The 27,683-nt window shown below is 38.5% G+C and overlaps 1 long non-coding RNA gene across 1 annotated transcript; it reads left to right on the top strand.

The window, feature by feature from the left end:
• The first annotated feature begins 1,516 nt into the window (after positions 1-1,516).
• On the top strand, positions 1,517-26,872 carry LOC123577490. The gene is made up of 4 exons (XR_006701874.1): positions 1,517-1,683; positions 17,538-17,628; positions 20,134-20,211; positions 26,652-26,872. It is a non-coding gene; the product is annotated as an uncharacterized LOC123577490 (long non-coding RNA).
• Positions 26,873-27,683: the final 811 nt, after the last annotated feature.

The following is a 27,683-nucleotide window of genomic DNA, read 5'->3' as shown; positions in this document are numbered from 1 at the left end:
CATTTTGAATGTAAACTGTTTGATGCTATGCAAGTTTGTATATAAGTAAGTTAGCAGGTAAAGACCTTCAAATATTTTGCCATCCAGTGCAGAGACAAAACTAACCTGGAATCATGCCATTGAGCAGATTTGGAGTGTGTGTTAGACACAGGGCAGAGGACTGGCTACACTGACAAGTATGAATTCTCGGCTCTCCTTTTTGCTGGCTGTTGCTCTCTTCCATCTACATTGACTGTTATAGCAGCCCTCTTTTTATTTTTAACAGATTTTCAGATTATCTTACAGTGAGTTTAACCTTTCTAATTTATTTCTTCTGGAATGTGTTTGTTATTCCATATATAACAACATATTGTTGTTATTACAACAATCCAATGGATCTGAATCCTGCTGTAGTGTTCCTGCAGGGAATGCCATCCATCTTAAATGGAATGGCTGGAGATCTGAGAGGCTAGATAAGGCAGACAGGGATGTAAATTGGGCCTTCCAAAGATTGCCCAAGATTAAAATCAAGTGGCTGCATTGTGGTAAAATCTGGTTGTTGATACTGGTAGGACTAAGGCTACGTATATGTATAGCCTGCATAGGCAGGAGTCATAAAAGGGTAATGCATCAAGAAGACATAAAAAATATATTTTCATTTCAAATGACAGCTTAAGCATTTCTCCATGTAAATTTAAATGACTATGATAATCATAGATGTACCATTTACCTTGTATTGTTGTGCCTTGTATTGTTTCCAATGTTGTATTACAAATAATGGCTACAGAGAGTGCAAAAAGACATCTTAATATTTGTGTTATTTCATGAGAATAGAGTCCCTGGGGTAAAAGTTCAAGTCAAAGAATATAAAAATTGTAATGACACATATACAGTAGTGCCTAACTGCCAGACTCACAACAATTTAACTTACTACATTGATGCTTGAGATGGCCCATCTCACTCCTTCCTCCACCTCCCTTCTGACTCTTCAATCTCAGTTTGATAAATATCTAAAATGTATAAAGAACTCATGCAAATCAACAGCAAAGAATCCAAACAATGTGATTAAAAAAATGGGCAGAGGAACTGAATAGACATTTTCCAAAGAAGACACAAATGGCAGGTAAATGAAATGAGGCTCAATATCACTAATCATCAGGGAAATTCAAATCAAAACCACAACAATATATCAAGCCACACCTGTTAGAATGATTATCAAAAGGACAAGAGATTTTAAGTGTTGGTTGAGATGTGATGGAAATGTAAATTGGTACAGTCACAATGGAAAACCAGATGATCCAGTAATCCAACTTCTTGGGCATATATTCAAAGGAAATGAAAACAGGGTATCAAAAAAGATATCTGGACTCCCATTTCATTACAAACTTATTCAAAATAGCTAAGATACGGAAATGACACAAGCGTTTGTCAGTGGATGGATAGATAAAATTTGTGGTGTATCTATACAATAGAATAAAATTCAGACATGAGAAAGAACATCCTACCATTTGCCACAACATGGATAGAGTTTGAAGCATTATATTAAGTGAAATAAGTCAGAGAAAGACTGATACTGTATGACATCGCTTATATGTAGATTCTAAAAATGCCGTAGAAACAGAGACTAGAATGGTGGTTACCAGGGGCTGGAGGATTGGGGAAAAGCGGAGATGTTGGGCAGAAGATACAAACTCCAGTTCTAAGGTGAGTAAGTTCTGGGGATCTCATGTAAGGCATGGTTAAGAAAGTTAATAATACTGTACTTTGTACTTGAAAGTGGTTAAAAGATTAGATCTTAAATGTTCTCATTACAAAAAAGGAATGGTAATTATGTAACGTGATGCAGGTGTTAGCTAACCCTATGATGGTAATCATTTTGAAATGTGTATCAATAACCTTAATACCTTAAACTTACACAATATTCTATGTCAATTATATCTCAATAAAGCTAGGAAAAGTATTTCTATCCTTTTGTGAATTGTTGATTAGTGTGGAAAATATCCAAACCTTAATAATTTGACTCAATCCACTCAATAATTATCTCAATCCACTATCAGACTTGTAGTAATATTGCTTTCAGTTTTATACTTTACTTTTTAATATGAATTATGTTATCTTTAATTTATAGAATAAAAATTATTTTATGAAGTCAAATTAATGCCCATTTCCTTTATTTCCTTTAAATAAGGCAATTAATCACAGGTAATAATGCAAGGTCCTTTAAATAACTTGAAGCTGGGGCGCCTGGGTGGCGCAGTCGGTTAAGCGTCCGACTTCAGCCAGGTCACGATCTCGCGGTCCGGGAGTTCGAGCCCCCGTCGGGCTCTGGGCTGATGGCTCAGAGCCTGGAGCCTGTTTCCGATTCTGTGTCTCCCTCTCTCTCTCTGCCCCTCACCCGTTCATGCTCCGTCTCTCTCTGTCCCAAAAATAAATAAACGTTGAAAAAATTTTTTTTAAATAACGTGAAGCTACCATTACCATCATCATGACCACCACCACCATTTTAGTTTGGAGAGTACAGAGTAGAAAGTGAAACTCTGCCTCAATCCTTCTCCCTCATCCAAACCCAAAGCAGAGGTAATAGCCAGCAGTTTTATGTAGATCCTTCAAAGCTCTTCTTTTACATAAATTTAAATCTCTGTTGTTCTCAGCCTTCTCATCCTTTTGGTCATTGAGCTCAGTAGAGGCAACTTTCAAAATACATTTGGAATTCTCTATTTTTTGTTTCTTTTCGTTTTGTTTTCTAGTCTCACAAATTCCACTCTGTCTTCCCAACAACCCATTGTATTCACAGTGGTCCAAAATGATCATTTTAAGTTGTACTTTCCTTTAAAACCATTGAGTGGCTTTCCGTTACAATTAGGTATAAATAAGCATCTTTTGCTAGCTTATTAATGCAGGGTTTGGCTATTGTCTGTTTCTGCAGCCTCCTTCATTGACTCTTGTGCTAACCAACACTATTTTTATTTTTCAGACCCTTGAAACTCTTTTCCAACTCAGAACACACATTGTTCCCTCTCCTTAAGGTTTTTTCCTTCCCCACTTTCCTTGCCTAGCTAACTCCTTCTCATCTTTCATGTTAAATATCACTTCTTCTGATGTGTCTTCCCTCAGTTTCCCCAATATACATAGTATTTCTCTTTTTGCACTTATAATTTTTCACTGTAATATTGATATAAATTGTTAATAACCACTTGTGTAATTATTTACTTAATATTTATCTCCCTCAGGGGTGCCTGAGTGACTCAGTGGGTTAAATGTCTCACTCTTGATTTCTGCCCAGGTCATGATCCCAGGGTAGTGGGACCAAGCCCTGCCTCGTAGGGCTCCGTGCTGAGTGTGGAACTTCCTTAAGATTCTCTCTCCCTCTCTCTCTGCTCCTCCTCCATTCGCATGCATGCATGTGCACACACTCTGTCTCTCAAAAAAAAAGTGTCTCCCCCAATAGACCGTAAGTTCCATGAGAGAACGTGTTTGTCTTACCCACTTATTGAGAGGGGAATATTATCTAGGAGAGAACACCAGGGAGACTTCTAAAGTGCTGAAAGCATTTCATATTTTGATTTGGGTGGTGGTTATGTGATTGTACATGCTTATTTTTACATGTGCACAAGTGAATAAATTTGTAAAAACTCTTAAGTTTTATAAAGTTTCTCATGTATATATGTTATTCTTAATATTTATATTTTTCTTCCATTTAAAAGTTTAATAAATTAAATCAAAGATATGCACTTTGAAAGTTTCTCATAGTACATATCAGATTGCCCTTCAAAAGCTGCAGCAATTTACATTTCCACTAACAGTATATAAGGGCACTCTTTTATCCCCATGTCCTCATCAATGCTTTTTCCATCAATACGACAAGTCAAAGACAATATCTCACGGATGTTCAAATTTGTTTCCTTGATTATTGGCGAAATTGAGCTAACCCATCTGGGATTTATTTAAATACATAAGAATTAAATTTTTTTTCCTATCCAGTGTTTCCAGCACCATTTAGTGAATAGTCATTCCTCTCCTCTTTAAATGTTATGCCATTAATATTTATCATATTTTTGTGATGTCAATGACCTTGATAATATAATAAATTCTTGTGTACAGGAGGATCTGTTTCTGAGATATCTGTTCTCTCTATTCATTTGTCTCCATATTGTTGCACCAGCACCATGCTGATTAAATTAACATAACTTTAAAAACCTCATTAATCTTCTTTTCCAAATGTAAAAAGAATCCTGATACTTCAAATGATATCTAAAATGGTTTTATCAGAGGGCGTCTGGGTGGCTCAGTCAGATGGCTCAAGTTATGGTCCCAGGGTCGTGGGATTGAGCCCTGCTTCGGATTCTGCACTGAGCCATGGAGCCTGCAGAGGAATCTCTCTCTATTCCTCTGCCCCTCTCCCCTTGCTTGTGCTCTATTTCTCTCTCAAAAAATAATATGAAATTAAAAAATCAGAAATCAGTTCAAAAAAATACCAAGGTTTTGTTCTGCAATTCACCTTGAGTGGGGTTCCTCGGGGAAACAGACATCAAGATGGAGCTTTGAGTGCACCTGGTTTAATGGGAGTGCTCTGGGAATAATGCATGGGAGAGACTGGGTGAGGGGTGCAATGGAGAATCTGATCTGCCACGAAGTTCCAACACAGGCCTCAGTTGATCCCTGAGGGAGCTAAGTGCTGAGATGATACTTCCGAACTGACCAGGATTGAAACAAAAGTGCTACATCAACCAGTAAATGGTTACAGGCTGCCTCCAAGGAAGAAGTATAGTGGTCAAGGCCAAGGATAGTTCCTGGAAAAGAACTCAGCTAGGAGCTGACAGTACCATAGTACAGGCTGTGTACCACAGCATCCACTACACAATTTTTATAATACCACTTCCTCTTTCAGGAAAGTGATTAGCTTTTCCTTGTATTCAATTATTTTATATTTTAAATAATGCACCCAGGCTAAAAATACAAAAACAAACAACTGGAAAAAGTCACTTTTCTGTGCAGTAACTGGTAGTCAAAAAATAAACTCAGTAACCTGAAATAATGAGTTAAATCAAAAAGTGAACTTAAACAGTGGCCATCTCTTACCCAACATTAGCTAGAAGAATACTGTGGTTCTTACAACAAAGCACAACAAAACAAAAGTTAATCCTTCCCTTTGCTTCACTTGGGTTTTCCAAACTCTTCATCCTCCTTGAGCTACAAGTCAACTTCAAGAGCTTCTCTCATTCTTCCTGCTCACACTCTGCATCTTTTGACGCAGCTGACCACCAACACCTGGCATTTGTCCGTCCAGTTGTCTACTGAGCACCTCTTTCATGTCTGTGTATCTTTTGCCCCCAAACCTCAGTCTCTTGCCTGAGTCTCTTGCCATCTCCAACTCTGGTCTCATAACCATCTTTCAGTTTGTGGTCAGGACCTAGCACGTCTACGTGTTAGGTAAGTCTGAACCTGCCTCTTGTTTTTATTCTCAATGCTATGGACATAGTTCACATCAACACCATTTGTTACGTGGACTGGTATTGTAGACTTCTAACTGAATTCTGAGTTTCCAATTATTCCTATTTATAACCAATTATGTTACTAACAAACAGTCATCACCACCTGTGCTCAAACACTTTGAAGACTTATCTATCCCTCATAGAATGAAAGTTAAGTGTATTTAACATGGAATGCAATGCTCTGTGTACTTCCGGCCTCACCTGACGTTTTGTTCTATAGCTTTGTTGGGCCACTTGCATTCTTCTTCTTGTTTGTACTGCTTCCCTATGTTTCCTTTCTCTATCTATAAATGTAATTCTTTTCCTGTCCCCCCTAAAGACACTGTATTTATCTTCATGATTCAGCTCAAATGCTACCTCAGTGAAGTATTCTTGGATTTCTATGGCAGAAATTAATTGTGCATCCTTTTATTTCCCATAGTGCTTTGTTTATACCATTCTTACAACATGTATCTTGTTCTTACATATTTAGATGTTAGTGTGTTTCCCTGACTGGATTGGGTTTTAGAAAGCAGAAGCTGCTTATGTTGTTCTTCTTTGTATTCTTCACAAAGCCTAGCCAATACGAGTCTTCAAAATGTATGGTTGTGGAATATAATTCTGGCATTTAAAAAAATAAGGAGGCAATTCTCTCCTTCACTTGATTCACAATTGGCCAATACGGTACTTGCCAATATGGTAGCTACTAGAAGCATGTAGCTATTTAAATTTAAGTGGATTCAAGTGAAATGAAATGAAAAATTTGATTTCCTCCCTCACATTAGTCACATTTCACAACCTTTATAGCCACATGTGACTAATGGCTACCATACTGGACCACACAGATATGGAACATATCTACCATCACAGAAAGTTCTGTTGGGCAGTAGTACTCTACCACATTTGCACCAGAATGCTTTCAGCTACAAGTCATACAATACCCAACTTGTCTTAATTTGGGTTCCTCAAAAATAGACCCTGAGACAAGGTCTTATGCACATAAAATTTATTTAAAAGGTGATCCCAAGGTCAAGGAAAGCAATTTGAGGGGAGAAAAAATGAGCAAAAGAATGGAAATAAGCCAGCAAAGATTGTGTTACTAAGTGGGTTTCTGCTTTGGGCTATTGGGATTCTGCTGGACTCCTCTGAGAAATGGTGTATAATGCATTTCAGAAATGCCCCACCAGACTGTGGAGTGGCTTGATCCCCAACTCCATTAAATCCCATTCTCTGTTGATTGAGGGTTAGAAAGCAGAGGCTAAAACTTATCCTCTCCCATCTCATCATTGCACCTTCAGGAAGAGAAGAGGTGTAGGAATTTGAGGTAGAAAAACATCAGAGTGTTGAAAACTAGCTGTTATAGCAACAGATCATTTCAGGTGGGCAGAAGGGATGGGTTGGGGAATCAACAGATTCTGCTACACATTTAAATGGAGCTTAAGCAATGACTACAATTGATTATCCTGCATAAGAATGTCTGGAAAAGGAAAAAATGAATGTTTCATGGATAAGGAGCTATGGGTTGGTGGCCTTACAATAACCTTGACTTTTCTCCTGCCATCATCTCTAGTTCTCCATAGCAGGTTCAAACTTCACAACTTCAGAAACAAGCTTCCTACAGACAGGATAGGGGTTAAACCTGGACTTGGAAGTTTTCTAAAAGCTTTTTTAATGTTTATTTACTTTTGAGAGAAGAGAGAAACAGAGGTGCAAATGTGGGAGGGGCAGAGAGAGAGGGAAACACAGAATCCAAAGCAGGCTCCAGGCTCTGAGCTGTCAGCACAGAGCACGACACAGGGCTTGAACTCCCAGACTGTAAGATCTTGACCTGAGTCGAAGTCAGAAGCTTAACCAACTGAGTCACCCAGGTGCTCCTAGGGTCTTTTTTTTTTTTTTAATTTTTTTTTTAATGTTTATTTTTGAGAGAGACAGAGTGTCAGTGGGGCAGGGGCAGAGAAAGAGGGAGACAGAATCCAAAGCAGTCTCCAGGCTCTGAGCTGTCAGCACAAAGCCTGATGCGGGACTCGAACCCACAAACTGTGAGATCATTACCTGAGCCAAAGTTGGAGGCTCAACGGACTGAGCCACCCAGGTGCCCCTCCTAGGGTCTTTTCTAAGGAGTGAGAACTTTTTAAAAAGCCCCCCTAACGACTTCCTTTTATATCTCAGTGGCCAAGACTCCATCACATGACTGTGAAGAAGGCAGGGTAATAAAATTGCCATGATTGGCTTAAACTTGTTAATATTCACCTCTTGGTTTTGGGGGTAAGGCTAAGGGAGGCTGCCTTTCTTTTTTTTTTTAAATTTTTTTTTTTCAACGTTTATTTTTGGGACAGAGAGAGACAGAGCATGAACGGGGGAGGGGCAGAGAGAGAGGGAGACACAGAATCGGAAACAGGCTCCAGGCTCTGAGCCATCAGCCCAGAGCCCGACGCGGGGCTCGAACTCACGGACCGAGAGATCGTGACCTGGCTGAAGTCGGACGCTTAACCGACTGCGCCACCCAGGCGCCCCGGGAGGCTGCCTTTCTTGAGCACATCACCCTCCTATACCAGAACCAAACAGGCTTCTGCTGGCAAAGAGAAGGGTCAACAGGAGTGGGAATGTGTACCTAGGCAAGAGTCTGTCAATGATATAGGCTCCAAATTTTGAGAAGGATATTAAAGTCAAGGGAATCTAGCAGAAAATGACCAGGATTTCCAGGGCCTAGGAACTATATCATATTTTGAGTAAATAATGGAACCAGACACAATCCAGAGGTCTAATGTCATTACATAACTGAACCAATCCTTGAATTTTCCTAATAGATAGAATATAAAGCTTAAAGGATATCATGATAGCTATCATTTAATATTTGAAGAAATAACATTAGATAGAGGATTAAATTTAATTGTGATGCATGAGGGGATATAGTTAAGACCAGTGTAGAAATTAGATTTTTTTTCATATATTGGACAGACAGTTCCCTTTAAACAATTCATAAAATAACATGATTAAGTAAAGTAATATCCTCACCAATGAAAACTCAAGCAAAAGCAGAATCATACTAACAATTCACATTCCAGGGCACCTGGGTGGCTCAGATGGTTCAGCATGTGACTTTTGATTTCGGCTCAGGTCACGATCCCAGGGTTGTGGAATGGAGCCCCATGTCAGTCTCTGTACTGAGCATGGAGCCTGCTTAAAATTCTCTCTCTCTCTCTCTCTCTCTTTCTATCTCTCTCTCCCCCTGTTCTGCCTCTCTTCCCATTCATGCTCTCTCTCTTTCAAATAAAGAGCAATTTATATTCCAATAGTGCTATATGTATAAAAAGTATAAATTTAATTTATACTTTCATATATTTATATTTATAATTTCAAAGTATACTTAAATTTAACTAGCCTCAAATACTATAAGGTGGTAATGCATAGAGATACTATTATTTCTGTTGTCCTTACTTAGAGAATAAAACTCCACAGGCCTAATGTTGCTCAAGATCAGGGAGCTAATAAATGGCATGGCTGTGATGCACACCCAAATTTCCTGATTCAAAACCATTGGCAATTCCTAAAACCTTATAACTATTAGGTTTGGTTCTACTGCCTTATTTCTTACTATTGGCAATCTGTTCCCAGGAATGCCCATCACTGTCCTCTCTCCTCTAGATAACTTAAACTTAGATTTCTTGTCCCTGCTGCTGTCTTTCTATATCTTGTAGATTCTGCCCATAATCCCCTTTAGCTGGCGATGTTTTATTTGGTATTAGTCACTATGTAGATTTTTGCCATTTCCAGTATGCTATTGGGTCCAGTTTGTGAATAAATAAAAATAGAGCTAGAGAAAGTCAATCTTGTTTCTCTCCTTGATCAATCTGAATTTTCTTTCTTTCGTGGAGTGTTCTGGTGTATTTCATGACTCAGTGGAACACAATAAACTCTGTCATTTCCTTTGTATTAGGTATTAAGGATTAGAACTGTTGTTTCAGTTACCCCCTCTTCTGCTTTTAACTTCCTTACTGGGGAAAATCCAGTGACTTCTCTATAGCCAGCACTCAATGAATGCTCAGTGAATTCTCTTAAAATAAATTATGGAATTCTAACCTGAGTTGTGAGAGCTTTTGATCTACTTCTGGATGTTGCCTTATGGTTCTGTTTTTTACATTAGCACAAATGTACTGTTTCTCTAGTTCTTGTGTTGAAAATTTTAACAACCACCAGGTCTCCAAGCTCTGTAGGATTCGAAGCAACTATCTCCAGTTACCAAAAATTAAAAGTTAAAAAAGAAATTTTAAAAAGAAAAATATTTTGTATCTCAAATATGCTTGATGCAGGATTTTTCTTCAATTCCTCATGTGGACCAATTTTTATCCAGGAAGAATGGTTGTTGATATTGTTCTGGTGACTTCAGTTTGTGTTATTTGGGAGCTACTCCAAAGAATGCCTAAGAATTCTTAACTCCAGAAAAATAGCAAAATAATGTCAAAAGATACAGATTAGGTAAATGACTTTACAATTACTGTCAGGATGGTTGTTTGTTTCATAATGTTCAGTTCGATCCACTATTTCCTACTAATTAGTGCTTTATTTTGCATTAGCAGTAACAATAATAATAATAAACAACAATATTGAATAGTTATTAAGAGTTTACTATATCCGACACTGGATTCTGAGCATTTTATAAATTTTATGCAACAACTTTGTCAACAGAGTACTATTGTTATTCTCATTTTACATATTTGAAAACTGAGACAGAGGGAGGTTAAGGAAATTATCCTAAGTCACACAGTTATAAAGCAGCAAAGCCAACATTGCCAGCCAGCCAATCTAACTAAAGAACCCAAGTGCTTAATCACTATGTTTTCATTATTATTATTATTATCATTGTCATCATCATTAATTGTGCTCACGAAGTTGAAATTTTTAGAGGGCTGGCAGGAAAGCATAAAAAAAAACCCTCATTTCTTATAATGCATTAATGTATTTCTTCATTCCCTTCAAACAAACTCTTGGTGTTTTAACTTGCATGTTTAAGTATTGTCCTACTTTAACTATTTCATTTCTATAAATTTCTACTCCTTGCTATCTACCTATAGAATATATGTGTGTGCGTGTGTGTGTGTATATATATATATATTCTGTATATATATAATGTATAATGAATATAGAATATATATATTCTGTATATGTATAATGAATATATATAATTTACATATGTATATGTATGTTTCATATTGTTATATTAGTTATATGATATTATATATACATATATATATTATATATACATACAATAAATTGTTAGGGTAGGTATTTCTGAGTAAATTCTCTGTTCAGACTTTAAAATCTTTGAGTCTAGAGACTGTGCCTTGTGAATTTTCTGAAGGGCTGACTTGACCTGTCTTTGAAGGAAGTGCAAACTAAGAAGTAAAAGCAACTGTGAGGAACAAAACTAACCAGAACAGTGAGGAGAAGGATTCTTAAGGACAATAAAAGACATGTGAATAAAGGAGATAAAAGGTTTAAATCACAAGCCCTGAAGGAGAAAAGCAGTTGAAGTAGTATAAATATAGAGGGAGTAAAAAATTAGGAATGTTTAGATGCTAATCTATAGGGCCAGAAATTCCAGATTAATTTTTATAAATTAGAGGAAAAAATTCAGTTTCTACAAAGAGATACAGATCTATACAGGAAAGAAATTGAGATTATTACTACAGAGTCTCTGAACAATGAAGGAATAAAAGGAGCAAAAAGTCAAGGAGATGGATACAGAAAAAGTGTGGCAAAGCAATGAAAGAAAAACTAGAAAGAAAAATATTGAGGGAGCAATAGTCACAGAGAAATTCCTATGGTTTTTAATGACACAGATACATAAAATGTGAGAGAAAGGCGGCAGAGTTGAGTCATTCCTACAGCTGGCTGCTGAAGTAAGGCTGCAATGTTTCTTTATTATGACAATTGACCGGCCAGATAAATTATGATTCAGTAAGTTACAGGTGTGGGAAATGGAGTGGAAACATACAAGGGACTCAGCAAACTGTAAAACTGCAGTGGCTTTATCAGTGGACTCCTGTTGAGTCCATCTAGTTGATGAACATCTCTATCAGCCAGCAAATATAAATGACTTATGGGAATAATATTTCAAGGCATAATGACACAGCTATATCTAGTATTCTTCTAAGATCTGGGTTATTAAATATTAAATATCAAAGCTGTAAATTATAGTAGCAGCTTTATATAACTAAATTAAATTCAAACAAAACCTAATTTCCTTAATCATTGGCTGTAATCCTCCAGGAACATATGCTATTAACTCAACTACAAATGGCACAGAAATTGTATGACTTCAGTTAAGTTATTTGATATCAAATTCTAATCCAGGGCAGACTTCTCTGTAAATCTCCTACAGGGATTTTAATACTTCTACAATCATATTGGCTTTTTTTACAGAGTAACTAATCTTTTCATACTCTTATTTCTCACTCCTTTATCCAATTTATTTTTCTTTTTTTTCTCTCAGAGCACACTCTAGGTCAATTTTTTAAAACAAACGTCCTGTGAAATTAAAAAAATAATATTGAAAATTATCACCAGAACTATCATAACCTTAGATCCTGCACAGAGAACTAATTAAACTTAACTGGGAGTATTTACAGATCCAATTAACTGTCTGTGGCCACGTATGTCAGTGTAAACCCAAAATAGTAAAGAAATGATCAGTATAAGTTGCCTCATTGTCCCCATGGCCAAATGTTTATTATGGAGTTTGTTCAGTGATGAAGTGCATTGTGTCTATTGTAATTATGAACAAATGGTTTAAGTGAATTTATTTTGTGCTCTTCTTGGACAAATGTTAGCCATCTTTTTGAATAGTCCATTATGGGCATAGACTAAATAAATATATGATTAAGAATCTAAAATTGCTTCAAGTAAAAGAGTTTGAAGGGGAGAGAGGAATCAGTTCATATTATGGGGATTTACACAGCAGTAAGGAGATGAGAGCCTTGGCCAAAGTGGATGCCTGGGAAATTTGGGTTTCTGTTCATAAGCAAGGTAAACAGTGATGTGAGGCATGGAGAAATTAGTCTTGACAGACACTAAGAAGGAGGATGGTAATTAGTTTAAGCTTTAATCCGAGATGTCAGGCTTCTTGAATGTGAGGGTGGGGCAGTCTAAGACTGCCTTGAATTCAGCAAGATGGTAATTCAAGACAGTGGGCAGTTCTGTGAGAGGGGAGGCTTGCTTTCCCCAAGACTAAAAGGTCATACCTATCCCCTTCTGCATCTGTATGCTGAAGATTCTTAAATGTCATTTTCCCTAGCCCAAACTTTCCCAGCCTTAGGGTTTCCCTAGACTCATTTTTGCTTGCCTATTTATATCTTCACTTGGATGTCTTATAGGAAAATCAACAAGAACATGGATCCTATCACACTCAGGGTCTCATCATGAAGCAGATGGAACCCTCAAAAGGTTAACTGAGACAAGCCTAATGAGAAACAGTTTACAAAGGTGTTGGTAAAATTAAAAGAGTCAATAAAAGGTGCTAAAGCACCCTGGGATCGGTACCATTGGGAAGCTGTTATCTCCTTCAAGCTTACATGTAGGAACAAGGACAAGAAGCCCAGACAAAGCTTTGAGCCATGAAACAAAGTCCATCAGATTGAAGCAGCAATCCCAGAAAGAGTCACTGGTAGAAATGGGGTGACACTGGAAGGAATCAGAGGGAATAAATTCTTTTAAAATAAAATAAATTTTATTTTCTCCTGCCTCTTGCTGTTACCTCACATATATGCATCTGTGATATCTATCATCTATCTATCTATCTATCTATCTATCTATCAATCATCTATCTATATAGATTTATGTAGAGAAATTCTTCATTCATATATGTACATCTCTATATATGTCCATGTAAGTCCACTTTGTTCTGTATTTAAAGTACACACAAGCATCAGTATTTTTACTGGTTACTATAAACAACTGGGTTGGGGACTGGCTTTGAGCTCTTGCTTCTCCTAGGGTCCCTCCACTGCCTAACTACAAGCGTTCCCAAAGGCTAAGTCCTCAACCCTCTACTCTTTCTCCTTACCTCCTATTCCCAGAATTCAACTATTGTCTTTATACTACTGTGGGTTCTGGCGTCAAGTCACAAGTTTTAATTCACAGGGATAGTATTTGATTAGGAGTGCAGAATTTAAAATTTTTTTTAACGTTTATTTATTTTTGAGACAGAGAGAGACAGAGCATGAATGGGGGAGGGGCAGAGAGAGAAGGAGACACAGAACCGGAAGCAGGCTCCAGGCTCTGAGCCATCAACCCAGAGCCCGACTCCGGGCTCGAACTCACGGTCCGTGAGACTGTTACCTGAGCTGAAGTCGGACGCTTAACCGACTGAGCCACCCAGGCGCCCCAGGAGTGCAGAATTTAAAACAAGGTCCTCTTTTGCTATGAAAAAGTGTAGAATTAAAAATTAAATAGACTCACTTTTGCCCTTTCTTAACTAAAACTGAAATAACCCAAACGAACAAATAAAAAGATAAAGGGAGCAGGTGGTCCATCAAAGAAGTAGTAAAGGGTCTAATATATATTCTTAAACTAACCTTGGTTTGCTCTATAATCTTTTTTTTAAGTTTATTTATTTTTGACAGAGAGAGAGAGAGAGAGAGAGAGAGAGAGAGAGAGAATGAGTGGGGGAGGGGCAGAGAGAGGGAGACACAGAATCCGAAGTAGGCTCCAGGCTTTGAGCTGTCAGCACAGAGCCTAAGGTGGAGCTCAAACTCATGGACTACAAGATCATGACCTGAGCCGAAGTCAGACACTCAACTGACTGAGCCACCCAGGTGCCCTATATAATCTTAAACAAGTTTTGATCAAATGTGTTTTAAGATGTAAGAAACTCAAATGTTGCCTGGACTTGTGGCTTTTGTGGCTCTCCAGTTTGCAGATAAAGTCACCAAAAGTCTTCCCTCAAGTCTCTGAGGGCAGGTGGATGCCCTGCATATCATTTGTACTTTATTGAGGGTCAGTGTCCTTTTGACAGACTGGGGCTCCTGCTCTGGCTACTCATGCGGTGGTGTTGATCACCTGCTGATATCCTCATCTGGAGCATCATCAGGTCCACACCGCCTTTGGAGCTCCATCGCCACTTGCCTTTGGCTCTTTGGTTTTCTTCCAAAAGATAGTAGGAGAATGCCTTTCCCTTCTCACACCTATGCTTCCAGGTGATGTGCCATGGTGGAGTGACCTGTTTCCTTAGTGATGGCTGGTTGTGGTACTCACCCAAAGCATGCAGGTGACTCAGGGCGGGAGTTACAGAACCACCTTGTAGAGCACACAGGACTATTCTTCCCTCACCTGCTCAGACTGCTCATCTGAGTTTGACTCACAGAGCCAGAACCCTTCATCAGTTTTGGTGAATGATTTCTCTCAGGGCCCTCCTTGTAGTGGCTCTCCTACCATGTGTCTCTCATTTTACACTCACCTCCCATCAAACTACATCCCTGCTGTGGATGGAATTCAAGTTCTCTGAGACTTATGGGTCCCACAGAAGCCTGGGGCATGACTAGGTTTACTAGTGGGGAAGGTACAGTGTGAGAGTAGGGTGGTAAGGGAAGAATAAACAGTCTCTTTTTCTCCAAAGGCAGGAGAACAAGTTTCCTTGGGTCCAATTGGAGTGAGACTGGGAGCTGGGAGTAGAGGCAAAAGGGTACAGAGGGAGTTTGAAATGTGGAGGAAAGGGACCTGTCATCTACCTCTGATGCTAACATGCCCAAGCCTCAACTCTGGCCTCCAAATTTCTTGATAGGTTTATATGGTCAACCATACCAAGATCTTCTTTTATTACAATCTATGTTTAGCTAATTCCACTAAGGATATCTTCATATGTGAGTAAATTTTCAACTCTTAGTAGTTTTAGAAAATGATAAAAATTGTCTTAAATGTCCTTGATTCAAAATTGGATTGGGTTGGATCATAGGCTCTTTTTGAAGTTTCTTGAACTTCTTGTAAAGAGTACCACTGTCTTGGGGCGCCTGGGTGGCGCAGTAGGTTAAGCGTCCGACTTCAGCCAGGTCACGATCTCGCGGTCCGTGAGTTCGAGCCCCGCATCAGGCTCTGGGCTGATGGCTCGGAGCCTGGAGCCTGTTTCCGATTCTGTGTCTCCCTCTCTCTCTGCCCCTCCCCCGTTCATGCTCTGTCTCTCTCTGTCCCAAAAATAAATAAACGTTGAAAAAAAAAATTTAAAAAAAGAGTACCACTGTCTGTTAACCTGCTCCCTACTGTTTCCATTCATCATTCATCACTCATTTTACCACCACAACCTTGGGAATTTGTCATCGTCATTGTTGTAGAAGTTGATAGAAGTTAGTAACTTAGCCGTAGCTGTGTTGATATATGATTTTTCCTAAGGGTCTATGGGAAACATAGGCAGCATTGGTGTAATTCTTAGATCTTGGGCTTGTTAAAAAATTCCAATTTTTCCCCCTATATTGGGGGTTTGAAAAGATGAAACACTAAAAATTACAGTCAATTTCATACTCAACACTCAATTTAAGAATATTATGGGCTGAAAAATTCTGTACCAGAGGCTTCAAAGAAAAAAAAAAAAAGTGGGTCATTTTAAAGACATAAAGCTTACCTATTCCATTAGGTAATTTGGCAAGTCCAAATAGCTACAGCCATTGCTATAAAGTCTCCACAATTTTCTGAAGAAAGTTACTCTTCAAACCACAACTGCTGTTCAATAAAAAGAAAAGATTCTGTAGCCATGGAATTTGTGCAATATTTCTGCATTATCAACTTTTGATACAGAAAGAGGGAGAAAAAAACACCTTTAGTTTCCCCAAGGAAAGTCTGTACCAATCTATTAAATGAATCTAACATTGTACCTATTGGAGAGTTCAGAAATTGTTTCACAGAAAAATTGTATTGCTTTTATTTACAGTTTCATAGGCCATCTCCAAAATCTATGAATGCAGCACAGTGAAAATTTGAAACACCTAGTGTTGTTATAGACCAGCCTTTGTTTGGCTTTTCCTTAAGACATACTGCATAAAGGTGTTATATTAACATTGAAAGTATTTCAAGAGCTCTCTCTTCAACTTTGTCAAAAAATAGTCCAAAGAATTAAAACCACCTCCATACAAACATAGGCCTTGCAACAAATTAGAAGTTGGCTCTGTAACTATAATTTAAGTAAATTTTATTTTATTTTATTTTATTTTTTTAATTTTTTTTTCAACGTTTATTTATTTTTGGGACAGAGAGAGACAGAGCATGAACGGGGGAGGGGCAGAGAGAGAGGGAGACACAGAATCGGAAACAGGCTCCAGGCTCCGAGCCATCAGCCCAGAGCCTGATGCGGGGCTCGAACTCACGGACCGCGAGATCGTGACCTGGCTGAAGTCGGACGCTTAACCGACTGCGCCACCCAGGCGCCCCATAATTTAAATAAATTTTAAATTACACACACACACACACACACACACACACACACGCTGTCTTTGATGGCAAATTCCTCAGACCTAAATCACACTTTTTATAACACAGCTGGTGGCATGAAGTCGAGATGTCAAGGTGATCAAACTAGGGCATCTGTTACTCCTGGTGATGGCCAAAGATGATAAGTGCATCATTCCCACAGCCAGAGAGGAATAACCTCCAATTAAGCCTATTCACGTAGCTGGGCTTTCTGCTAGACCCTCCAAATAAGCCCTTTAAAATCAGTTTTTTTTTTTACCATGACAGCTTAAAGATTCAGAAGAAGGGGACACCTGGGTGGCTCAGTAGGTTAAGCATCCAACTCTTCATTTTGGTTCAGGTCATGATCCCACGGTTTTGTGCGTTTGAGCCCAGCATGAGCTCTGTGCTAGCAGTGCATAGTCTCTTTTGGGTTCTCTCTCACCCTCTCTCTGCCCCTCCCCCACCTAATAAATAAATAAAATTAGAAAAAAAAGATTCAGAGGAAGAAATACTCTATCCCCACCCTGGAACCTAAGGCGCTCACTAGAACAGTACCTGAGGATGGGGATAAAGTGTGTCTTTCCCCCATTTTATCTACCAGGCTCAACATATGGTAAACACCCCATAATATTGACTGTCTCTTCTCTTTCACAGTCATCCTCCTACTATTGGAAATTTTGTTGAAGAAACATGGGAAGATTTAGAAATTTATAATTTGCAATCCAGCCCTCAAAATACCAGGAAAGTATGTCTTCAGATACCCTTTATAAAAAAAGCCTCATCTAGGGTTTGTGCCCAGACTGGAAGTTTAATGGAATGGTTTAAGACATACAGACAATAATTGGACTGATATACTTCAAATAAATTCCCTCTTCTGTGATAGTAACAAATATCTCAGGTTAGGCTTGATCACTGTAGTAGTCAGCTCAGGCTGCTGTGAAAGATAACACACACTGGGGTCTTAGACAACAGAGTTTTATTTTCTCACAGTTCTGGAGGCTGAAAATCCAAGAACAAAGTGTCTCCAGGGTTGATTTCTGATGGGACCTCTCTTCCTGGCTTGCAAATGCCACCTTCTTGCTGTGTCCTTACATGGTCTTTCCTCTGTGCATGTACAGATTGAGAGAGAAAGAGAGAGAGATCTGGTGTCTCTTCTTCTTACAAGGATACCAGTCCTAACGGATTAGAGTCCCACCATTATGACCTCATTTAACTCTAATTCCCTCCTTAAAAGTCTTCTCTAAGTACAGTGACATTGGGGATTAGGGTTTCAATACAGGAATTTTGAGGGAATTCAGTCTATAACATCTGACTTCCCAAGTACTTAAGTTATGAGATATCAAAGAGAAGAGTAAATATCACTCAAGGGCTTTGTTTCCTCTTCTGGGAAAAGGGTTAGAGTATTTTGGGTTGTACCCAGGATAGTTATATTGTGTTAGGTAGAAGAACGATCTTGCTATTTGCCTTATTTTAAGATTAAGTATGGTTTAAGGAGAAATGTAAGGGTGACAAGTTGACAAGGGTGGACTGGGGGTGACTAATTAAAAAAAATTTTTTTTAAGATTTATTTCTGAGACAGAGAGAGACTGAGCATGAGTGGGGGAGGGGCAGAGAGAGAGGGAGACACAGAATCAGAAGCAGGCTCCAGGCTCTGAGCTGTCAGCACAGAGCCTGACGCAGGGCTCGGACTCACAGACCACGAGATCATGACCTGAGCTGAAGTTGGACGCTCAACCGACTGAGCCACCCAGGCGCCTCTGGTGGTGACTAATTTTATGTGTCCACTTGAATGGGCCCAAATTTTTTGTCCAATCAAACATTATTCTGGGTTTTTCTGTAAGGGTGTTTTTAAATGAGATTAACATTTAAGTTGATAGATGGAGTAAAGCAGATTGCTCTCCATAATGTGGGTGAGCCTTATCCAACCAGTTGAAGGTCTGCATAGAACAAAAGACTGGACCTCCCTCAAGTAGGAGTGAATTCTCCTGTCTCGTGGCCTTCAAACTGGGACATCTGTTCTTCCTGGTTTTTTAGCCTGCCATTCTTTAGATTCCAACTGGGACACAAACTGTGCAGATTTTAATCTTGCCAGCCTCCATCATCACACAAATCAACAGTTTATAATAAATCTCTTTATGTATTTTTTTCTGGAGAAGTTGACTGATATAATCATCCCTACCTTTCAAAGGTCAGCTATCTCCAACTTATTGTCATTTAATCATGTATGCACACATTTATTGTAAATGTCTCCTATGTAGTCAGGGTTACAGTTTGTTGTTGCACAATTTAGGAATCAGAAAATCATAGCCATAGTTCTTACAGTTTTCTGACTCCTAATTTGAGTCAGAAATTTGAGTGATTACAAAATATTCAAATGATGACAAAATATTTCCTAAATTCTCTAATTTACTGGCTGCATGACCTAGCATGAATTGCTTATTTTTTTCTGAAATTCAGTTCCTCATTTGGAAATGGGGATAAAAATACATCCCAGTTTTATCTCATGAAATCACTTTAGAGTCTCATGTGAAAATTCTTCTGAAGATACAAAGCATCATCATATGATTGGATGTATTACTATTACTGCATAATACACATGTTCATTTGTTACTGTAGGCTGATCTTAAATTTAAAATTCTCAACTTTAGGAAACATCTTATTATGAAAAACTCTTTTAGTTAAACCAGGGATCATATGCTGCTACCCTCCATGCCTACTTTTTGGCAAACATATCAAACCTACCAACAAGGCACTTTCCCACAGAGCTTGAGAAGAACTTTGGGATTCTTCTAATGTCTCCTATTCCTGGCAGACTCCATCAGTGGACCTGAGTAGGCACACAAGTTGATACCTTGCTGTCATCTCTGAATTCGTTACAAATCCAGCAATTCTGTGGCCCAGCCTGCTCTGTCAAAGGAATGTGTAGATTACTGTTAATTTATGTAATGCAATATGGATCTGTGGATGAGATGGATAATATATATCCAATCTCAGTGACTGCATTTAGCAATAAGAATCATAACTTCTTCATCTGCTTTGCAGCACAACCCCCACCATCTTTAACCTTTGTGGTCAGAAATGCAGACAGGTCAGCTGTCATCTGCAAATTTCATTGCAAATGGGAGTTGTCTTTGTAGAAGAGAGTTGTTTGAAAGGGAACAAGAAATCGGATTGTGTGCCAAGAGAAGAAAATAAGCTAAATTATCCACATTCCTCACCACCTTTTTCTCACCCTCCTCCCCCATTATAGGTACAACTAGTCCTTCTGGGGATGTTTTCTCAATTCTTCTTCAGATTTCATAGAAGAAACCTGAGGTCTGTGATTAAAGTAAGCAGAAGGTTTTATGTTTCTTTTGTCACTGAGTCGTAGAGAAGAAACAAAACAAAACATGTTCAGCTCAGTCTCAACCGAACCAATCACATAGCTTTATTAAACATAGCATCAACAGAAAGAAAATATGAAGTCCTTGCCCAGGAAGGATGGATGCCAAGAACAGAGTAATTTTCTGGCTTTGTCCTTGATATCTATAAATTCTATTCTTTGTGCAAGTCACTACGTTCCTATATAGCTGTTGATATTAAACATTGGGGGAAACTTACAAATGGACAGTGAAATGCATTAGGGATTACCAGATGTTAGCTAGCCACACTCCATGAGAACCCTATTCACATCTGTTTTTGACCTCCAAAGTACATAAAGCACTTTCTTTTCTCTTCTATTATTCGATCTCCTTATTTTTGTGGCCAAATATATATTGGATGCAAAAACTTTTTCAGACCAAAACTTGGCATGTGAACTCTTGATTTGGCTGCAGTTGGGTTACCACCAATTTGCAAAATAAAGTATGAATAATAATCCAAGCTGTAAGAGTGTAAAGTAAAATAAATCTTTACTTTACCATCTTATCAGAGAATATAAATCAATCTGGCACATACGTCAACCTTAATTTCTGTGTAAAGTTTCCAGATGTAGTTATGATTCTGTTTTATAAATATAACCAACATGTTATATATAATGAGAATTAAAGACCCCATGGATCTCATGAATGGCCCTTTCCTTATAAACACAATCTAAACCCAGAGCCATGGAATTCTATTGAGTTCACTTGACAATGTTGCCTCTACACAAGTTTTTCTCATCTCTATTCCTGCCACTTCCTCAATTCAACTTCTTTCCCCTCTCCTTATTTCCTACTGTGTCTATGCCTCCTCCCTACCTGTGGACAAGAGATTAGCCCTTTGGAAAACAATCAGGGACACAAAGGGAATTGTTTTTAAAACACATATCTACAGAAATGATTTGGGATGTTGGCCTCTCCCATGTTTTGTATCTCAAAACAGCCTTCAATATTAAACTCTTGCTTACTGGTTTTGAAACCAGAGCCCTTAGTTATACCAGAACCTACCACTGCTACTCTCCCTGCCTGGCACCAGGGCAGCAGCATGGGGCTCTCTGCCCACTGGGGCTCTCTGCCCACTGTGTGCAGGTCTTGCATACACAGGCCAGGCCACCAGGATGCTCAGCCACACTCAAAGTTGAGAAAAAACCCACTGGCTCCCACCTAGTATGTATCTCCCACTTACTGTGGTACAAGCCCTTGGCCTTCTTTAAGGCCACAATAGTCTCTGAGAGCAAAGCTTTTATAAGTGAGGACAGGGAGGCTTAGAGAGTTAATGTACTTGCCTGTAGTTAACAGAGGTAGGTTGGCCTGATCTCAAAGCCCATGCCTTCAACATGAACTGATTCCCTCCTGGCCACATTAGAAGCAATCCCTTCTAGCCATTCTTCCCATTTCTGTAATCCTTGGTCACTAGGCAGAAGGCATCTCCACCTATCTCCTCTTCTTGCTACATTTCCATCCCTTACTGCCTTGCCATTCTGCACCCCCGACAGCACCAACACCCAGGATGCATTCTCTTGGCACCCCATCGAGTTCTTACCCTCAAGTATCCTCTGTTGAAGTCAGTGTCACCAGGGTTGAATGGCCTCTGCCTCTCTCAACTCTCTGGGCATCTCATTTTGTTTACTCAGAAGCTTCATACATTGATTGGTCCTATTTTCTACTAAATTTTCTTTTAAGAGATTTCTTTCTACTTGCCCTTATTCCTAGAGAAACATAAAATGTCTTGCTACCTCAATTTTCTTTTAGTCCATTGGCTTCTTCAATTTCCCTTTTTGCCCTGCCGATTCTGGACTTTACAGCTGATGACTGAACAACTGATACCAGCCATTCTTGGCTCCTTTAGATCCCTATAGTCTGCACATCCTGCCTGGGAGTACTGAACCCAAGATCCACTTCCTCTGTACCTTCTCTACACTTGGACAGCTGAACGCTGCCAAAGGAAATTGCTTATTCCCCTGTTTGTGTTCAAACCAGCTCAGAATTGTTCACTAGCCCTTTATTTACCTTTTCTTACATTTGACTTTTCCTTCAGCCACAGTCCAAATCTTTATCACTCTCCCCAAGTTCCCCTCTCAATTCAGCACACGGTCTCAGATCCTACTTCACTGTGATGACTGGTGTCCTCAGGGCTGATCTCGGCTGACTTCCTATTGCCCTTCAACCCCTGCTTTATCTAAACTCACACCCTTCCTTCCTTCCTTGCAATCTCAGAGGACAAATTACTTCTGCCTGGTATCCCTACCTCCTTTCTCTCCATCTGGCTAACTCCTCAATTATCTTCTAAGGCATCTAGGGTGGTCATTCTTCCATGAAGGATTCCTTAAAATTGGTCCTGTAGTTGGACTAGTTGCCTCTCCTTGGAGCTTTCTCGGCACCTATGTCTGCCCCTGTGCTTGTCAGGTTCTAGGGTAAAGCCACTTGGGTGTTTGCTTCCTAGACCAGGATATGAAGTCCTCAAGGTTAGAGACTGGGTCTGATCCCCTTTAAATCCTCAGTGCTTCCTGCAGACCTGTCACATAAAAGGGGACACAGTTTTACTTGTTTTTGTTCTCAAACTTCCTTCTTTAACTTAGCTGGATGTGTTTCCTTAAGAGTCTTAAGACTCTTAAGGAAACAACAACAACAACACCCCCACCAGATCAACAGACTCACTAAGGAGCCTGTCTTATGCTTTTACATTTTATTTCTATTAAAAAGAAAGATTATATACATAATTCACGATATGATATATATTATGTATGTACATATTTATACGCAAACACATGTATATATTCATATTTCTTAGTACTTTACATGCAATAAAAAAAATATTTTCTTTCACATTCTTACCACCACGAAAAACTAAATGAGTTGTGATTTTGGACAAGTCACCTGCCCATTCTGGGCCTCAGTTTGCGAAGTGAGAAGAACGATAAGCTCTGTGGTCTCCTCAGCACTGAGATAATTTTGTCGATGACGATGATAATAAAGCAGAGACTCTAGTTATGGGAGATAACAAACGAATAATTGACTCTGCTATTCTGAAAGTGTTCTCACATTATCACATAATTCCTTTATCTGATATTTTTAAAGTGAGAATTTGAATTTTTAAGCTACTTTGAAATAAAATGAAATAACCAAATAAAATATTATAAGCATTTTAAAATAAACTTTTTAATATTGTAATAGTTTTAGATTACATAAAAATTTCAGGGATAATTCAAAGACTTCCCATATACCCCTCATTCAGTTTCTTTCTTCCTAACAACTTATGTTACCATGTTACATTAGTCACAACTACAGAACCCACATTGATATACTATTAGCAATCAGACTGTAGACCTTATTTGGATTTCACTAGTTTTTCCAGCAATATGCTTTTTGTCCCCATCCAAGAAACTGCATTACATTTAGTTATCTTGTCTGCCTCCTCTGGTCTGTGAGAGTTTCTTAGTCTTTTGCTTATTCTTCATGACCTTGACAATTTTGAGAAATACTGGTAGGGTATCCAACAGAATGTCCCTCATTTTGAGTTTGTCTCATGGTTGGACTAGGAGTATGGGCTTTGGGGAGGAAGACCTCAGAGATAAGGTGCCATTCTCATCACATCACATCAAGGGCACATACTATCATCATGACTTGACATTGTAATGCTAACCTTGACCCCAATGTATTTTCACAGAGCATCTTCATGTTCATTTCCTCATGCGATTCTTTTAAGGATCATGGAGTGTGCAAGGCTGGCCCTTGCAGCTCGATTTTACAAAGAAAGACCCCAAGGCAGGGCTAGAACTAAGGCCTTAGGACTGCCACCTCATCAATCTCTTCACAGCACCCTACCCACCTTCTAAATCATATCTAGAAGAAGCATTTATAGGAAGTAACACATTACAATGCTTTTCAGTGTAAATTCATTTTAGTGTTCCTGTGGTTAATAATTTCCATGATTAATGTGACCCAGTAATTCCACTTCTTGGTATTGACCAAAGAAAACAAAAACACTAAACCAAGAAGAGATGCGTCCCTCTGTGTTTATAGAGCAGCATTATTTATGGTAGCCAAAGTATGGAAGCATCCTAAGTGTCTATTGATAGATAAATGAATAAAGAAGATGTAGTATATATTCACAATGGAATATTACTCAGCCATAAAAATGAAATCTTGCCATTTATAACAACATGGATGGATCTACAAGATACTATGCTAAGTGAAATAAATCAGATGAAAAAAAAAATTATCATACGATTTCACTTATATGTAGAACCTAAAAACATACCAAGTGAACAAACACAAAAAAGTAGAAATAGACTCACAAATACAAACAGCAAATTACTGGCTGCCAGAGGGAGGTGCATAGGGGTATGGGTGAAATAGATGAAGTGGAAAATAAGGAACAAAATTCCAGTTATAAAATAAATAAAATAAAAAGAGAGAGATGGAAACAAACCATAAAAGATTCTTAAATACAGAGAAGAAACTGAGGGTTGCTAGAGGGGTGTTGAGTGGGGTGACAGACTAAATGGGTGATGGGCATTTAAGGAGGGCATTTGTTGGGATTAGCACTGGGTGTTATACGTAAGTGATGAATCACTAAATTCTGTTCCTGAAATCATTATTACACTATGTTAACTAACTTATATTTAAATGAAATTAACAATAAAATAAAATAAAATAAAATAAAATAAAATAAACAAGTCATTGGAATGGCAAGTACAGCATAGGGAATGTAGACAATAATATTGTAATAACTTTGTATGATGACAGATGGTAACTACAATGACCAGGGTGAGCACCAAATAATGTATATAATTGTTGAATCACTGTGTTGTACACCTGAAACTAATATAATATTGTATGTCAACTACACATCAATAAAAAAAAACTTAAAATAAGTTTTCATGATTAAATGCTATAGAGTATATTCAAATCATAGCTGTAACCGTAGGCTTGTTTGAAAAAATTTAAAATGGGTCAAAATGCCCACTTAAATGAATCAAGTACATGAACTACATAAACTAAATATCATGATCTAAATTCGTGTTTTGAATAAACTTTCTTTTTCAAGCTGATTATGTTGTGTTTGATAGTCATACTTTACTTTTGTAAATATTCAGGCTTTCTTACCAAACCCCAAAAATCATTCAAAAGAAGGTTGTTTTCTCATCCATAAAATAAGCTTGTGATTACAAAAGGATGTGACATTTTGTTTCAGAACAAAAGTGTGAGTCACTTTTCAATCAGATGGGGAGGGAACCTGATAACTGTCCCTCTGAAGACACTAATAACAGCAATAATAAAGATCACTTTTTATAATTATAGCAATAATAATAATAATAATAGCTAACATATTTAGCTCTGCCTGTGAGGCAGGCTTTGTGCTAAATGTCAATCTCATTTCATCCTCAAAATCTATGGATTAAGTCCTACTAATATCCTCATTCTGCCAATGAGGAAACTGAGGCTCAGAGAGAGAAACCTCTCCACCCACATTTACAGATATCACATGCTTGAAGTGTTTAGTTTGCTCAGGTTACTGTAACAAAACAGCACAGATGGGGTGGTCTAAAGAGTAGACATTTGCTTTCTCACAGTCTGGATCACAAAAAGTCTGAGATTGGCAGGTTGGGTTTCTTCTGAAGCCTCTGTCCTTGGCTTGCAGATGACTGCCGTCTTGTTATGTCTTCACATGGTCTTTCTTCTGTGCTTGTGCATCCCTGGTGTTTCCGTGTGTGCCCAAATTTCCTCCCTTTAGAAGGACACTAGTCAAATTGGATTAGGACCCACCTTAATGGCTGCGATTTTATTCAATCACCTCTAAAGATATTATCTTGAAATCCGGTTACATTCTGAGGCACTAGAGGTTAGGATTTAATATGTAGACTGGGGTGGGGGGCATAATTCAGTTCATAATAGGAGCTGTGATTCAAACCCAAGCCCTATGACTCCAGAGTCAAAATCTTAATTACTCAGCAATCCTGGCAGATGAATCTCACACTATTCCAGGCAGTAAAAACCACCAGCATTGTCAGACTTGCTGTTATCTTCACAACCAACCATGCAGTGACTCCACTTATCTGTCATCTCCTTCAGGAATGAAGCCTTGAGCTCATACCAATGACATTTACCAGCTTTATTACTTACCCTATCATTTATAAGCAGCTAGCCCTAGAAGAAGACTCAGCTATGGTATCTACCAGCTGGGCAGTCACACAATTCTGTTTTAAGGTGTTGTTTATTCAACCCTCATGCATATCTTCATTTATTTATTCAACAATTATTTACTGAGTGCCTGCTATATTTCAGGCATTTTTATAGGCACTATTGAAATATCAACCAATTTAATCCTTACAATAAATACAAAAGTACTATCATTATTATTTTATAGAGAAGAAACCAAGGCTCAAGGAGATTAAGTAATTTGCCTACAACTGCATCACTTAGGAAGTGAAGCCAGAGCCTGAAGAAAGCAGTTTGAAGAAGGCAACCTTCCTCCAAGTCCTTCACCTACACTTTAGATTTATCTTCCTTGCTAGCTTTTGAAGTGTCTGAAAAATGGGGGGCCTGGGTGGCTCAGTTGGTTGAGGGTCATGATCTCACGGTCTGTGAGTTCGAGCCCTGCGTTGGGCTCTATGCCGACAGCTCAGAGCCTGGAGCCTGTTTCAGATTCTGTGTCTCCCTCTCTCTCTGACCCTCCCCCGTTCATGCTCTGTCTCTCTCTGTCTCAAAAAAAATAAATAAAGGTTAAAAAAAATTTGAAGTGTCTGAAAATTGATAATTACCACTGAAATTTACTTAATTTTTTAAAGAAGAGTAATCATTACTATTACTGCTAACTTAATAGAACTCTCCTTTTGCTCCACTATTATACATAATGTGAAACAGTTGCTGTTCTATTTAATCCACATATTTCAGAACAGCCAAGAAATCTGAGTTTTTGGATTCAAATTTTGATCTAGAAACTAAGATTTCACCTTTGAAATGGTAGAATTAATTTTTAAAAACAAAGAGGACACAATAAAAACAGTACTGGAAAAGTGTGAGGGGGTGGACCAGGACTTTTGAGGACTTTCAGGAAGATAGAATTGGACAGGCAGGATTGGTGTCAGTGGAGAAACCAGAGGGGAAGAAAATAGCCTGAGCTAAGCAGAAGTGAGCACAGGCCTTCTGTGAGAGCCCCATAGAAGCTGAAGTCATACCAGCAAGAGCAAACAGAAGTTGTTCTCAAGGGATTTACACATTAACTCTACTCAAGACAGTGGAAATGGTTGAGGATCTTCTCTGCTTCCTTACTCAGAGTCATTGATGATGTCAAGCTAAAATCTGAGAGCTGTACTTTTGAGAAAGATGGGAGTGGGGTGAGACTCCTAGTAAAAGTATAAAGAAAATCAGAGCATTCATGAGGAGTGGATATGGATAT

Source organism: Leopardus geoffroyi, chromosome D2 (assembly GCF_018350155.1).
Source record: "Leopardus geoffroyi isolate Oge1 chromosome D2, O.geoffroyi_Oge1_pat1.0, whole genome shotgun sequence".
In the NCBI taxonomy this organism is placed as follows: domain Eukaryota; kingdom Metazoa; phylum Chordata; class Mammalia; order Carnivora; family Felidae; genus Leopardus; species Leopardus geoffroyi.
The sequence above is the reverse complement of the archived record's forward strand: the minus strand, read 5'-3'. Positions and strand labels throughout refer to the sequence as shown.